The sequence below is a fragment of the Triturus cristatus genome, chromosome 10 (genome assembly GCF_964204655.1).
Source record: "Triturus cristatus chromosome 10, aTriCri1.1, whole genome shotgun sequence".
NCBI lineage: Eukaryota > Metazoa > Chordata > Amphibia > Caudata > Salamandridae > Triturus > Triturus cristatus.
This window is the reverse complement of record NC_140593.1, coordinates 331,906,812-331,922,642: the sequence shown is the minus strand read 5'-3', so window position 1 is coordinate 331,922,642 and position 15,831 is coordinate 331,906,812.

Here is a 15,831-nt window from a genome sequence, read left to right as displayed (position 1 = left end):
CACTAATATCGGTGTGCTGTTCCGGTAGACCTGTAGATAGCAAATCCTCCTTTTCCCTTCACTCCTCTTCAGGATCAAATAAACAAAACTGTACATCATCACAAATCTTTTCTACCTCTGTCACAGTACCATGCAAAAAAGCTCTATTTGTTTCTCCTACACATATATTTGATTTACTAGTCAGTCCATAGTACAGTGCACCGTGTGTGCCCAGGGCCTGTAAATCAAATGCTGCTGGGGGGCTTGCAGCACTGATTGTGCCACCCACAGAAGCAGCCTGTAAATGTAACTCTGGCCTGCCATTTCAGAGCCTGTGTGCAGTCTGGTACTACCATGTCAACTTGGCAAGTGCACCCATTTGCACCATTCCCTTTTCTTACATGTCAGACACCCCTAAGGTAAGCCCAAGGTACCCCTGTGGGCAGGGTGCAGTGTATGTGAAAGGTACGGCATGCAATGATGTGTGTGGCATGTCCTGATAGTGAATTACTGCCAAGTTCGTTTTTCACTATTGCAAGACTACCTGTTACCATAGGACAGAATGGGGAGTTTGTTTATAACATCTTATAAACATAACTGGCCCTGAGAAAAAGGTAGGAAAATACATTTTAGTATGCCTGAACTCAGTATGTTTATGTGCATCTTTTAGTGAAGGTGATGTTTACATTCTGTGTTTGAAAATACCACTTTTAGAAAGTAGGTATTTTCTTGCCTAACCATCCATTGTGCCTCTGCTACGTTTGTGTATTGCATGTTTAGCTTTTGGATGACAGGGGCTGGTGAGGGGCAGTGGCTCAAGATGTCTGATGAGTCAGGGCTAGGCTGAATAGACCTAGGCTGCATTTAGAGTAGGGGGAGGAGATTTCCTTTCACCTGAATGGGCCTGGTCTCCCTTCAACAATGCTGTCTCCACCTGGCTGGCTGGGTACAGACACTCTCTGCCTTCAGAGAACAAACGATTTTTGTGTATAAAAAGAGGGGTCCAGACCCCAAACTTTTAGATCACTTCTGGGAAATCAAGAGGAACCTTTGCCAAGAAGAGCTGGAGAAGCTGAAGAGGAATATTGCCCCTTTGCTGTTTGCTGTCTGGGGCTGGCTTGCAGTGGCTACTTGCTGCCAAGGAGAGGAGAAAAGTACTTTGCTGCTGGTTTTGTCCCCTGCTTGAAGAAAAGATCTCCAAGGGCTTGAAACTGAGCTTGCCCCCTGTTCTTGAGGTCTCGGGAACAGCAAAGACCTCACCATGTCTGTGAGCACCGTCTCTGATCGTCTCCGCAGAGCCCATCGCAGGATTCCGTGTCCTGAAATCACAGTCGAGAGCAAAGCCTCGCAAAAAAACCCTGGTCTCACCGACTCCGCCAATGAGCCGCTGCTTTCACCGCGTCCTGAGGGCACCGCACTCCGCAACGCTTCACAACACACTGCAAGGACGTCACTGACTCCGTCGCTGCCCAAGCCGAACATCGCCCGGCTCGGCCACCGTACTGTGACTTGCAAGCACCGCAGCGAGCACCGTCTCACCGGTCAACGCAAGCCCTGGTCTCACGACTCTGTCAATGAACTGCTGCCTGCACCGCATGGTGAGGACACTGCCCGCTGCAACGGTCCGCTTCACCACGCAACCCCGACGTGTTGGTCGCAACAAGAAAGGTACTGTGTCCAAGTCTGTTGACGCTTTAGCTGGCCTGTATCGATGCGGTTGGCTGGAATTGTTAGACTCTGTTGTATTCAGTGTCGCGGTAGCCCCAGGAGGAGCTACCGAGGTGTAAGAACTGTGTTTTATTGATTTTCCTGCAATTTAAAGGTTATTTTGCACAGGTTATTTTGCACAAGTACTATTTTTCAAAAGTATTGTATGTTTGATTTTTATCGTATTTGGTCTTGGTGGTTAAGATAAAGATTTACTATTTTCTAAACTGGTGTGGTATCCATTTGTAGTGTTTTCACTGTATTACTGTATGTGTTCACAAATGCTTTATACACTGCCTCTGAGATAAGCCTGTCTGCTCTAGCCAAGCTACCAAGGGGGCGAGCAGGGGTTATTTTAGGAGTGTATCCCCCCTTACCCTGACTACAGGCAAGGGTCCCTATTTGGACAAAGGTACCTACCTCTACCAACTAGAGACCCCCATTTCTAACAAGAAGTATGTATACATTCACCACAAGAAACTTTGCAAAATTTAGTTCTATTGACAAGTCTTTTCTTTTGGCTTTGACTCTTCATTGACAACACTGTTTTGTTTAGTGTCTTTGTTCTCTTCAGAATCAAAACAAATAGCTTCCTCTTGAGAGCAAAGGCCTTTTCAATTACACCCTCAACACATTCCTTTTGTCCGACTGCTTCTCCTCTTCTATACTTTCTTCATTAATGTTAATACATACAATACTGAATTACTCTAGTACCTAACATTCTAACTCTGATTTCCTAAAACTGCCTCTTCCTCCTGCTCAAAGTCTGTCCTTTTTTGTTAGGTTTGTAAGTTTTCTTTTCATGTACTTTTTCACCTTTCTTAGTGGTTCTCAAAGTAATTTTTATTTCTTTATTTTGCTATTTTTCTAACTGCGCACATACAATTTTAAGTAATGTCTTTGTCCTCTTACCAGCAGCTATTTTCTCTTTCACCACTTTTCCCACCTTTTGACCCTTTTGTTTCTGACTTCTGATGAGATAGTATCCTTGCTGCTGTTTCTTCTGTCACTTTTTGATGGCATTGTAACTCTCTGTAGTAAAGTAGAAATTATTGGGAGCGGAGCTTGCTCGCAACAAAGATGGCTGCTTGAGCGTGAAGTTCCGCAAGCCTATCTAACTATCCGTCTTCTATCCAGCATCTAAGGCAAATTTTCGGCATTTCCAGGGCCAACATCGCTGCGGACAGACCTACGGAGGGGAATGAGTTGTCTCTGGCGGCTTGGATTGCCCAGACGATGTGGTGAGCAGCATCGGTAGCTGTGTGAGGGTTGGGCCCTAATCCCCGGGCAGCTTTGCGGAGCTGAGGCAACCTGGTCCTCTGAGGCACGGCAGCGATCTAAGCTACTTGCCCGGCGGTGGAGCACAGCCTGTCCTGGTCATGCGGCGAGTTCCGCGCGGCGTCTGCTGTGCCCACAATGTACGTCGGCATTGTCTGCTTCACTGGAAGGCGGGCCGTGGGGTGAGCCACCGAAGTGGAATTGGGTGCGGTGGCCCTCGCGAACGCCATTACAGCAGCCACAGACACAGACCGCTGACTGGAGGAACTTACGACTGAGACGAGAGGTGAGCCCTGCACCGCGCCTGGATATTGCAGCCTCCGTCCGGTGCTGTACCTACCTGCTGCGCAAACCATTGGACACTGAGGGGACGGTGAGGCGCGCCCGCCTTTTTGATCTGCGGAGGCGCTGAATATCCCTGTTGCGCTTTGGCCGACTAGGGTTGAGACGGGAGCTGCAATGGCACAGTGTGGTGTATGTCCCCGAAGCCTCCAGATGGGGCCTGAGGGCCACCGGTTTTGGTGCCTTTGACTGGGTACCTTTGAATGAGGAAGGGGTAACTGCAACGCATACAATCCCTTGGTGGTGCTGGGGCCGACCATATTAAGGCGCAGCTCCTTGCTACAAAGATCTGCCCTGGGGGTACTCCCGCTTGGGCCTTGCGCCCTGCTCGGCTGGGGTCTTCGACCAGCGGAGGGCGTGAAGCAGTTAACCCCGAACCGGTGTTGAGTTTCTGGTGATGAGTACGAACCCCTAGGACGCGGTGTGAGGAGTGGTCAGTGCCTGCCCGCCGACTGCTGACTCCAACCTTACCACTGCGAGACTGGTGTGGTGGTGGACTTGTTTGGCGGCTCCAGCGTTGTTGGCTGGCCTTAATAACTTCTCGTAGCCTTAGTGGCTGCTTCCTGCGGTGAACAACGCGTTGCTGGAGTGGGGCGCAGGTTGGCGGTTTATTATGCCTGGCCCAGCAGTAAAGCTACTTTGAGGATGGGCAAGGTTGACCGTATGCAACCAAAACTCTTGTTCGACCAAAGAAAATCTAAGGGGCGTGATGCTGCTGCAGATGAAGGCGAACACACACCTGAACCGCCTCCAGATGATGCTGAGGGTGACATACGCTCCATTCTGGCCGCAATGGAGAAGGGACTGCAAAGTAGCCTTTCATTACTTGGCTCTAAGATGGACTCTCTCTCCTATCGCATGGATAGGATGTCTGAGAGGTTAGATAAGCATGCACAGCGGTAAGATATGACAGAACATCGAGTCACTGAAGTCGAAGAGGCACAGACATCGTTGGATGCCGGCCACAAACAGCTAGGGAAGGTAATGCAGGTACTGCTGGATAAAACGGAGGACTTGGAAGCGCGTTCTCGGCGCTGTAATCTCAGAATCACAGGCCTTCCGGAATCGACACTGACTGGCAATATGGAACAATTCGTAGAAAAATTGCTTGTCACGCTTCTCGGTAATGAGACCTTCTCGTCCATGTTTGTTGTGGAAAGGGCACACCGCTCCCTGGGCCCGCGCCAGGCACTCCACCGCGACCTATCATAGCGAAGTTGCTTAACTATCGGGATAGAGACTCAGCACTGAAGGTCGCAAGAGACAAGCAACCACTGCAATGTGAGGGCTCTACTATATGGCTGTTCCCTGATTTCACAACGAAAGTGCAAGAGGCGCGCCGACAGTGTGCCCCTCTGAAGAAACAGCTCAGGGACAACAACATCGACCATGCCATGCTGTACCCTGCCAGACTTCGGGTTAATCGTCAAGGACAGTTGTTGAAGGGATTCTGCTTATGCACAGAACTATGCGCAGGAAACCAGGACCTCAGAGAGTTGTGGTGTACCAGAAACTCCCCTCAGAACTAAGAACCCCTATCCGACTAGCTTAGTGTCACATTCGTTATCCGAGATTTGGCTCAGCGGTCCCAATGTATAGACAACCCAGAAAAAGCGACTTAGATACTCTCAGGAGTGGTGGGAACCCAAAATACCCGTTGGTAGCTATATATCAGTCCACAACAGAATAACAAAGACACGGTAAAGTTTAAAGAGTTTATTTTATAAACCTCGCGTCCTAAGATGCAGTACTTTGGCTAACACAAGCAGACAAATGGTTAGGATCAGCACCATCAGCATTGTTACAATACCATAGAAAATGAAAGGAGCAATCATAATAATAATGACCGTGGAACACAACCACCCTCCTTTCTCTAGCAACTAATAAGGTATTATTAGACTAATAGAAGGTCTCTTAGGCTCGCATGGGGGACCCCATACCTTATAGATCAGCTTAGTGGAATCACATCACAGGATCAGCTAGGCTCTTCCTGCTTCAGCTCTTCGTTTTGAATGTAACAGAAAACATTCGGCTCTGTAATATTAAAGGGATCGTCTTTCAGGTATTGGCAGCTGTATGTATGTTATGTCTAAAAAGTGGTACGATCAACCTGAACACAATAACCTGCCCCGTCTAGTGACCCAGACTTGTTCCTTACACGGTGTACAGACCAAGGTCACTGCTCGCTGTTAAGGATGTTAAACAACAGACGGTTCTCATGTGAAGCAAAGTCGAGTCAGCAGTTCTCGAATGAATAACATGTAACAACAGTGTCGCATGCAAGCTGGCTTTCTAACAGCCATCGAGGTTATGCTAACTTAGCGTTGTACATAGGGCGTGGTTAACCCACACTACATCCCCCTTTGATCGGACTACTAACCACTAGGGGCGCACTTATCAAGAACGCAGAGTTCAAGTTAGAAAGAACGGAACCAAGGGCATGAACTATAAGTCCATATAAGGTAAGTGTAAGTTCGAAAAGAAAAAAAACCAGAAAAAAGATGTCGTCAGGTGTAAAAAAAACATGAAAAAATGGGAAAAAACGACACCTCTCGACACATCAAGGGTCGAACATGACAAATAGTCAATCCATAAAAGTATAGGCACAATAAGTTGCAACAGCCTCCAAGAGGAAATCATTGGAGCGTTTCCGCAAAAGTATCTGCCATCCAGTTTAACAGGGGAAAGGAACACACGTGTTCACTCACAAGCAGGGCTTCCAGTACCACACGGGGACAACAGGAAGGTACCTCGATATAACTTTGTTCCAGAAAGTCAATCGCAGCCTCTTCGATGGCCCAATTACCAAGGAGTCCATGTGCCGCACCCAAGGCCATAAACCCAACACCAGAACATTCAGACTCATGAGCCGTTAAGGGGCCCATCAGTTGACCAAAATCAGGTACAGGTGACACCGAGGTTGAAAGGCACAAATCCAGAGCCCACTGGAAAGGACAATCCAGGCAGTGAAAGACGGGTTGTACACAAGTAAAGAACGGAAACCGGAAGGACAATCCATACGCGACACTTAAGGTCGCCAGGGGCAACGTGCCATAGTATTCAAGCATCCGGTTGCGCAGATGAAACAGCTGGGGCATGTTGTCTCTGCACGCAAGTTGCGCAGCCATTGAGTAGAATGCAAACCAGCAAAAGTATTCCAGCAATAAGGGCAAGAAGCAGAGGAAGACCTCCGAAGACGCTGGAAAAAATAGAATGAAAAAACGCGGGGATCACACCAAAAGTAGTCTGAAAGGAGGTCACGAGGCCGGAGCCCACTAGTTTAAAAAAATGAACTATGCCAGTCGTAGACGAGGCATTAAAGATAGTCTGTATCAATGTTCCAAAATGGAAGGGGAGGTCAGTATTCAAAAGCGCCTGCACCTCCGTGTGGGTGTTAGCCACGTGAAGAAGAAAGGTTTCACAGGATGAAGTTAAAGCGACCTCCCTTTGAGACAAAAGAGCCCTTATTCTGCTCATCTGGTTGAACTCTGCGCTCAAGGTTGGAATCGAAGGCCAGATAGAAACATCGAGCCGGCCATGCGGGGGCGGGAAAAGGACATTATTACAGCAAACTACACGCTGGGAAACAGTGACTATGTACGGAATGCCCTTCAGCATCCCACAGCAATTCTCATTATTTAAAAGCAAATAACTACCGTTAGCAAGCAGTGTAAATGAAGGGGTGATAACTGGTACAGGAACACCTTTCAAAACGGAAGCTAGATTAGGAGCGTGTACATTGCAAGCACCATGCAATTGTATATGTCTACACACTACAGAATGATCAGGAGCAGAAGTACATTCCTCACCTTTCAGATAAACCTCTGTGCCCTCCCGCATGCATCTATATGTAAATGGGAGCGACCAAACTTCGTGCAGGAACGCACTACCAAGTTGTTCATATCTACCCAGAGCATAATGTTTCATACATGAACTAAATTTAAAAAGCGCAAAAGGTAAAGTGATTACGCCGTGAATAAGCCACGTGGCCGAATTTAACTCGGCAACAGAGAAAGGCAAAGGTTCTAATTTCTCAATGTGCAGTAATGAATAAGTGGCATCTTTCATAGACATAAACTGTTGCTTTGCAGTCAAATTAAAAGGGAGGAACAAAGAGGAAACATTCATGTAATCCCATGGAACTTTCCCTGCCTTTAACGTTTGCAAAGTCCATGCAAATTGCATAACAGAACGCAACTGATTCTGGCCATGGTACAACACAGACAAATCATCCTGCACAATATCCACGACAGATGAAACAATATTATCTAAAGTGTAAATCCTAGAAGACAAGGTATTTATACTATTATCAATCACAGCCAACACTTTTTCCATATTGGCCTGTTCAATAGCACGTAATCTGGAGGCAGCCTCAATTTGCGACAATTTCCAAACTTCATTTTTATTTTGCATATACCCATCTTTTGGACCTGCCTACTGCAGGACCTTTAATAAAATCATTCAAATCAATTTTGTCGTCTAAACGTGACAAATGTAGCTTAACAGACGCTAATGTGGAATGTTGCAGCCATGACTGGCATAACTTACCCACAGAGTCGGTAGTTACAGTGTGTGATGATTCAAAGCGAGGATCTACCCTGACTTGAGTGTACCCAGGTGTCAGTGCTAAAAATCGACGTTGACAAGAATCTGAACCAGTTTGCCAAACCAACCAACCCTCAGGATTAAATGCCGAAACATTAAAGGTGGAGTTGGAAAGAAGGGACTGCAACTTAAGAAGGGAAAGATCTGTGTAATTACCCCAACTGGGATAAGTACCCAGATCCGGGATTGCGGGGGAATTCATCCTTTTAGACGTAGATAAGCCAAGGCAAGTCGTCTGAAAAATAGATGAATTTAAAAATAACATGTGGTTAGGGATAAGACAGGCACGATGCAAAGCTTCTGTCCCCTGAACCTGCCACGGTTTAGTACCCCAAACCGATTTAAGATCGACAGTAGTTTTCCATAGCTCATAGCCTCCGACTGCCAATTCGTACATGAAGGATTTAGAATATAATAATTTGGTATGTGTCAACCGCACCTTCGAGGCGGTTTCAGGTGTCATCTTAAAATAAAAGGAGGCCGGCTTAGACACACTGAAATCCGAAAAGTATGTGAACTTGTTCACTAACGTTGCAGAACTGCCCTGATGAGGGGTTGGACAATGTTCCCATTGTGTGTAATTAACAAAATTCCGAAATGTATTTGCTCTGTGTAGGAAATGTGTGCCATAATGTTGATAACAAAATTGTTCACCATAATTAGCATAATTTAAATATAAATCCTCAGCATCAAATGCTGCATAATATTTTAGATCAGAAGTGTACATCCCAATCATCAGATCTAATATTCTGTTTAACGACATCACCCATAGAAACACAGAATACATTAGGCACATTAATCACTTCTGTAGGTCCATGAATTTGAAATTTAACTGCATCCCAAGCAATCCCATCACGCACAGGCCAGGCAGTAATGTTCACAAAAGTCTGGTCCCTTTTCATAATGTGTGATGAGGAATGGGGGGCCAAAGTTCCAGCAATGGAATCAATCGAAGATCGCTCATTCAGGTAGTGTCCATTTATAATTTTAAAAAACACCACCACAAAGCCAATTGTCATGAACAAAAAAACACAGATTAGCACCAGCCAGATGTAAGTCCATGGTGCCACTAAAAAATGTCTCTTGAACCAGGCAAAAAATATAGCAATTTTGGATGGGGCAGTGGAAGTCATTGATTCAGTGTCAAAGGAAGAACGGGACTGGTCAATCGCTGTTGAATGTAAAAGAGGCAATGGAACACTTGCAGGATAAGCATACTCAGGATCATCAGGCAAACCACCATCAACGGGCAGTATAAGAGGGGAAGCAACAGTCTGCATCTCAACTGCAACTTCAGGCATGATGGTTGAGGGTGGCAGCACAACAGAATTTCGCAGAATGGAAGGGCAAGAAACTGAAGGTGTCATACTATGAAGTATCGGCCACTCGCTGTAGCTTGACATTGTCAATCGAGATGTACCTGTTTTCCTTGCAACCAGGAAGTGGTGGTAAAATGACTGTACGGGTACCCTGGACTCCAAGCACCAGGACTGGTGCACGATAAGAGGGGCCAAACTCTTTCTTGTTCTCCACCTTCTCACGGACCAGATCACCAACTCGAGGTAGCCAGCTGACTACCGGAATCTGAAGCTCAGCTTCGCATGTAGAGGGTACGTGTTCCTTCGCCAGAATGTCTCTTGCTTCTTGTAGATTCTGTAATACAGCACAGTGATCATCTAGGTCAAAAGGCGCGGCAGCCGCCGCTATGTCTAGACCCTCAAGGTCCGGGACAAACATTCGTACTCCAAAGAGCATCATGTATGGGGTCCGCCCACCCAGAGACCTTCTAGGGAGATTATTAAGTGCACGTTGCATGTCATACAAGTGGGTCAGCCAGCTTCGGCCTGTACCTAATACCCTTGCTGTCAAAGACTGCTTTAGGTCACGGTTCATTCGCTCCACAACACTATTGCCCTCAGGCCGGTATGGAGACGAAAATTTGACTTGGACCCCCAAACTTCTCATGGCTTCTTTGTAAGCCCTAGAGGCAAATGCAGGGCCCTGATCAGAAGGAAGGGTACCACATGCAAAACTCCCAATAAAGACACGCAAATCCTTGATGACCGTCCGGGCATCAGTACTCCTTTGCGGCCACACCCACAGAAAACGTGTGCACGAATCCACTGCAACCAAGATGTACTTGTACGCAGTATCAGAGGAAAAAGGACCGCAGTGATCTAAATAAACACACGCAAGTGGTTGATTAGATATAAACAGCTGCGTTTGTGGTGGACGCGCGACAGTAGAAGGTTTAATCTGCTGGCAAATATCACATAAAAGGACATAAGCTCGCGCTTGTTTGTACAAACCGAACCACCAGTAACGCTGCTGTAAAAGAGACACAGTCGCCGAAACGCCGGCGTGCGCTGACGCAACACCTTCGTGGGCAGCTGTAATCAGAGATGGTCTGCAGTCCACGTTGGGAATCAATCTGTCACCAACGTCGTTAATCCTCACTAACGGGACTTTATCAGGACTTAAACGATAATGGGAGCGGGAAGGGAAACCTTTCGGAAAGCCCGTCCCTGTCTCGGACGCAGCAATAGCTGCCAAGATGTCATCATCAATCCTAGTTTTGGATCTTGTAACTGCTGCTACTAAATATGTCGCCACTGCGGTTTTTGCTGCCTCGTCAGCCAAACTGTTACCGACAGCATGGACACCAACACGCTGGTGACCAAGAGTGTGAACTACATTCACGAGGGGCAGGCCTTCTTTAAGTTCTGCCACTCGAACCCAAAGCATCTTGTGCTTAACTGTGCTACCTTTCGAATCATGAAAGTCATTCTGACTCCAAAAGTGTAAATTCTCGTTGTATGATTGAACACAATAAAACGAGTCACTCACTATAAGAGTGGTGACCCGAGCATCAGCAAACTCCAATGCAAGCACCAGAGCTTTCATCTCTGCCAACTGCGCGGTACAATCACCCAATGACTGCGTATGCACGACATCAGACTGGAACTCACCGTTCACGAAAGTACCTACTACAATTGCACAGGCCGCTGAATAGGCGTGCTTTGATCCAGTTGCGGGTTGCGCAGACCCATCAGTGTATATAACACATTGGTACTCCTCGAGCGGGCGCAAAGTCAGAGGAGCCGGATGAACAAATTCATACTCCAAGAACTCCTGTGTCTGTAATGCCGCGTCAAAGATATATGTGACGTCCGGCGAAGTCAAGGAGGTTGCCCATTGTATCCACCTCGGATGCAAAGCTTTTGAATTGGGTACACTGGCTTTAGTAACCGCCTCAAGGGCAGGGTACGGTGTTACCACCAGCATGTGCTTTCCCTGTGATAGCGCTCGCTCTTTCAGGATCGCCATCTGAACTGCTGTCAGTACTTTCTCGACAGCGGAAAAGCGCAGCTCAGCCGAAGTGTACAGATTAGATTTTTATGCAATGGGGACTGTGTCGCCCTCATTGAACGTCAAGTAGGAGAAACCCACTGCACCTGGTATGATTCTAATGACCAGGTTAGTGTGGTTATCACGAGTTTGTAAAAACTTCGAAGCTAGAAGATCAGACTGCAATGCTTGCAATGCAGCCGTATGCTCAGGCAGCCAGCAAGATTTGGTATAAGTAGGTTGTACCAAGGCATAAAGCGGCTTGATACGCTGGGCATAATCAGGAATGTAGGTACGACCGAAATTCAGAAAGCCCAGCAATGATTGTAACTTCTTCAGTGTCGAAGGAGTACTGAGGCGTGCGCATTTCTCAAGGAACTGCGGAGCCAAGCCTCGACCCTCATTATTGAGTTCGTACCCCAAAAACAACACTGTGAACTCGGCAATGTGGGACTTGGCAAAGTTGAACTTGTAACCATAGTCAGCAAACATAGTTATTATGTTATCCACACGAGCAAGGTGTGGAAGCAACTCGTCGTCCGTTAGGTAGATATCATCCACATACGAATATGCTTCCGGGTCTATCATCTCCAAGAGTGAGACCACACGAGCAGCAAAGACCCCAGGGCTGTTTTTATAGCCCATTGGGAGCCTCTTGAACCATTTTTGTTTGCCACCCGAGGTAAATGCCGTCCACTTATAGCTATGAGGAGACAGGTTGTGGCTATAAACGCATTGGAGATGTCAAGTGTAGTTTTAAAACGTTTTCTCACAAGACTATCGACGAGAGCCGAACTGTGTGTATTCTGTACCGCACATATCCGGCAGTGCAAATTTAAGTGCCGGTAATCCAAAACTAGGCGGTACGAACCGTCAGGCTTCGTCACAGTAAATAAAGGATTATTCATGGGTGACACACATGTTTCAATCACTCCCTGATATTCCAATTGTTCAAGGATAGACGCGACGTGAGACCTAGCCTCACGACGCATGGGGTATTGGGGTTGGGGCTGGGGCTCCGACCGCAACGGAATCTTATGATTGGGAGAAAATTTGTCCCAACCCACCTGAGTACGGTACAACGCAGGCGCAAGCACCTGCGCCCACTCCCCGGCTAACCTGTTAGAATGTTCCAATGGCACTGTGTGCCCAAAGGAAGGGAGGATTACCACCTCCCCTCTAGGAGCCTCCAACACGAAAGCCAGGGGCCAATCTGCCTCCGCCAAAAGTATATCATAGGTGGAGGTTAGATGATCCCAAAACACCACTTTAATTTTACGCTGCATGTCACCCTTAATTAAAAGGGTAATTTTAAACATTCTTTCAGGGGGAGCTACGCGAGTATCAGCAGTTTCAACACTTACATATGTATCAGTTGCTGTCGCCGCCAGAAACGGACGCAGCGCTTGTCGCACTATTGTAACTTCTGCCGCGCTGTCTAGCAGCGTTAGTGCCCATGTCTGGTTCAGAAGCTGTGTCCGTACCATCGGAGGCATATCTCGCAGTCAGTGCAGCAACTTTCTTCTTTTGAAACGGTGGTCTTAGACATGCAGACTCGTCCTGTTTACCTTTACCGTCAGTCTGACGGGGCTGCTCACGACCTTGAGCACCCTTTCCCTTTCCACGATCTCCGCCACCGGATTGATAAGCCGATGTTTCCTGTGAAGAACGAGGAGAGCGTTGTTCAGGAACCTGAAATCTATCAGGTGACTTAATGTTAAAACGATCACGCAAATCATAAGTGCGTTCACTTTGTGTCTGCACCGGTGATGCAGAACGAGACCTCCGTTTCTCTTGCTGCTTCCCCTGTTTCTTAGCTCGCCAACTTTGTTTTGGAAAGTTGGGCTTTTCGTCTTTTGTCGACGAACTCACTTTAGGCTGCTGTACTGCAGTCGGAATGACTACGGCGGGTTTCACACCCAAGGCGCTACGACCCACCATTCTGTAGGCTTTCGCTATAACTTTAGCGAACTCCTTTGGCTTGTCGCCAGGATCCACAAGTGCCATCATATTGCACACCTGGAATTGCATGGCATCTCCTTTGAGGTTGCCCATAACCATGGAACTAACCACATCGAAGCTATCGACAAGCCTCAATCCCAACTCAATCGCTGCCTCCGCACCATGATTCTCTTGGACCTTCTTGATGACCGAGGGCAGTACAGACATAGACGGAGTGCCGTAACACTTCGCATAAGTCGCAGCAAAGACCTTGCCCCAATTGTCACAGTCGCCAATATCCGGGACCAGGTCCTCAGGTAACGTGATAGTGAGGATCATGTGTTTATCCACAGGAGAAGTATTGGGGAACACGGCTTCAAATTGATCAAATTTTTCAGCAAGCCAGTAAGGGAATTCATCCCTCTGCTGGGGGCGCTTGCCGACAACCGAATTAACCATAACTGGACTAATGACCGTCGCGTGATGGTCAGTCGTGTGTCCCGCAACCGCAGGTGCCCCCACCTGCACATTGCGAGACACGTACTGCACTAACGCCATATGGACCGTAATCAGGGCAGTGTGTAGCACTCTTAACTCCGCCACCGCCACAGTCATGTAGCGGGGATGGGGAGCATAACCGGCTAGCACCGGCCATGTGGCCCCTGCTATTGACAACGGGCCAATTCTCGCTGGCGCTACCACATGGGGGAGGGCGCCATTAAACCAAATAGTATGCTGCCAGGCACTAAGGGGAATTTCAAGTGTCCGATAAGGGGCATAGGCAACAGGCATCGCGGTGTGAGTATAATTGTGGAACAAATTGTCATTTGCATCCACTTTGTCAAACGTCACCCAAGAGTAAAACAACTCATACGGGAACGCCGCATCAGCGCCTACCACTAAAATAACAGCCAAGCCATCATCCGGGACCCCATAAACCCTCAAATGTGCGGTCAGGGGAACCCTACTATGCGCGGCAATATTGACCGCCATCGGGACACCTGAAAGAACAACGAAAAGCTATACTGTAGCACTGGGGTTCAGAAAAAGCAAACCTTTTTCATTATCAAGCTTGAAAGAACCTGTAGTCGAAAACTAGATAGGTCAAGCCGTCACTCAAGTTATCCGGAAACTAGAGTGAGGGCGTTGTGGACTAATAAAAGCACTACTAAGGCGTTTCAGATCAAAAGACCACACGTTAGGTGCGCCATGTTGCAGGGATTCTGCTAATGCACAGAACTATGCGCAGGAAACCAGGACCTCAGAGAATTGTGGTGTACCAGAAACTCCCCTCAGAACTAAGAACCCCTATCCGACTAGCTTAGTGTCACATTCGTTATCCGAGATTTGGCTCGGCGGTCCCAATGTATAGACAACCCAGAAAAAGCGACTTAGATACTCTCAGGAGTGGTGGGAACCCAAAATACCCGTTGGTAGCTATATATCAGTCCACAACAGAATAACAAAGACACGGTAAAGTTTAAAGAGTTTATTTTATAAACCTTGCGTCCTAAGATGCAGTACTTTGGCTAACACAAGCAGACAAATGGTTAGGATCAGCACCATCAGCATTGTTGCAATACCATAGAAAATGAAAGGAGCAATCATAATAATAATGACCGCGCGCCAAGATGGCGACCGGAGCAGACGCTTGAGCGCCCGGCTCCGTCGGTCCGTGGCCTCGGACTACTATCCTGATGCTCATCCTTGCCGATTCTCGAGGTGCACCGTGTGCGAAGACGCGCTGACCGCGCTGCTGCTTTCCCGGAGTCTCAGCCCGCCTGGATGCCCGAGTTCTGGGTGCTTTTGTCCTCGGCACTGAAACCCTGCGCCCTTACGGCCTTTGCCGGCCTCCTGGAAGCTCCGCAGTTACCGGACCGGCTAGCGCTAACCTGAGCCCCGCGGTCCCGATCTCGCCTCGCACCATGGATCGTTGCCGGATGAGCCCGGGGAGAGACGGCCGGACACCTTCTGCACCCTGTGCCTGACGGGCTGGAGCTGTGGGGTGGGCCCCGGTGCGGTGAGTCTCCTGCCCCGCTCTGAGGACCGAGCTGCGGGGGGCTGCTGCCCCCTTTGCCTATTGCCTAGCCGGCGGCGAGGGGGACCGGCGAGAAGATAAGCGACTGTCGGCCTTTCCTGTTGCGGCGTAGACCTGAGGGGAATTGACCCCTTGCCACGACCCCCCCCCCTGGCCATTGCACCGTATAGCGGCAAAACATGGCGTTGAGTGCCTGCTCGCGGCTGGGGGGTGATACTCCGGTCTCGCCCGCTGCCCACTTCGCCCTCCCTCTTCCGGACACCAGCTCCACAGTGCCGTCTCGGATTGCTGCCGATGTTGGGGCCCAGCTTCCGCTGACATGCGGCTCCGTTCTGGCTGTCCTGCGGGACTTTCAACTACAGATGTGCGCTGGCCTGCAGGCGCTGAGTGAGAGGTTTGACCCCATACTGTCGGCTGCGGGCCGTGAGCGCACTGTTTGTCATCCACGGGGCGTGGGTCTCCCGGTGCTCTTGTCCTCTTGCGGGGACGCAGCGGCGGTGTATGATTGTGCTACACTGGTGCCTTCATCTAGCGCTCCCGGCGCCCAGGGTCCACCGCTCTCCACCTCCACTGCGGATACTTTGTCCCCCTGG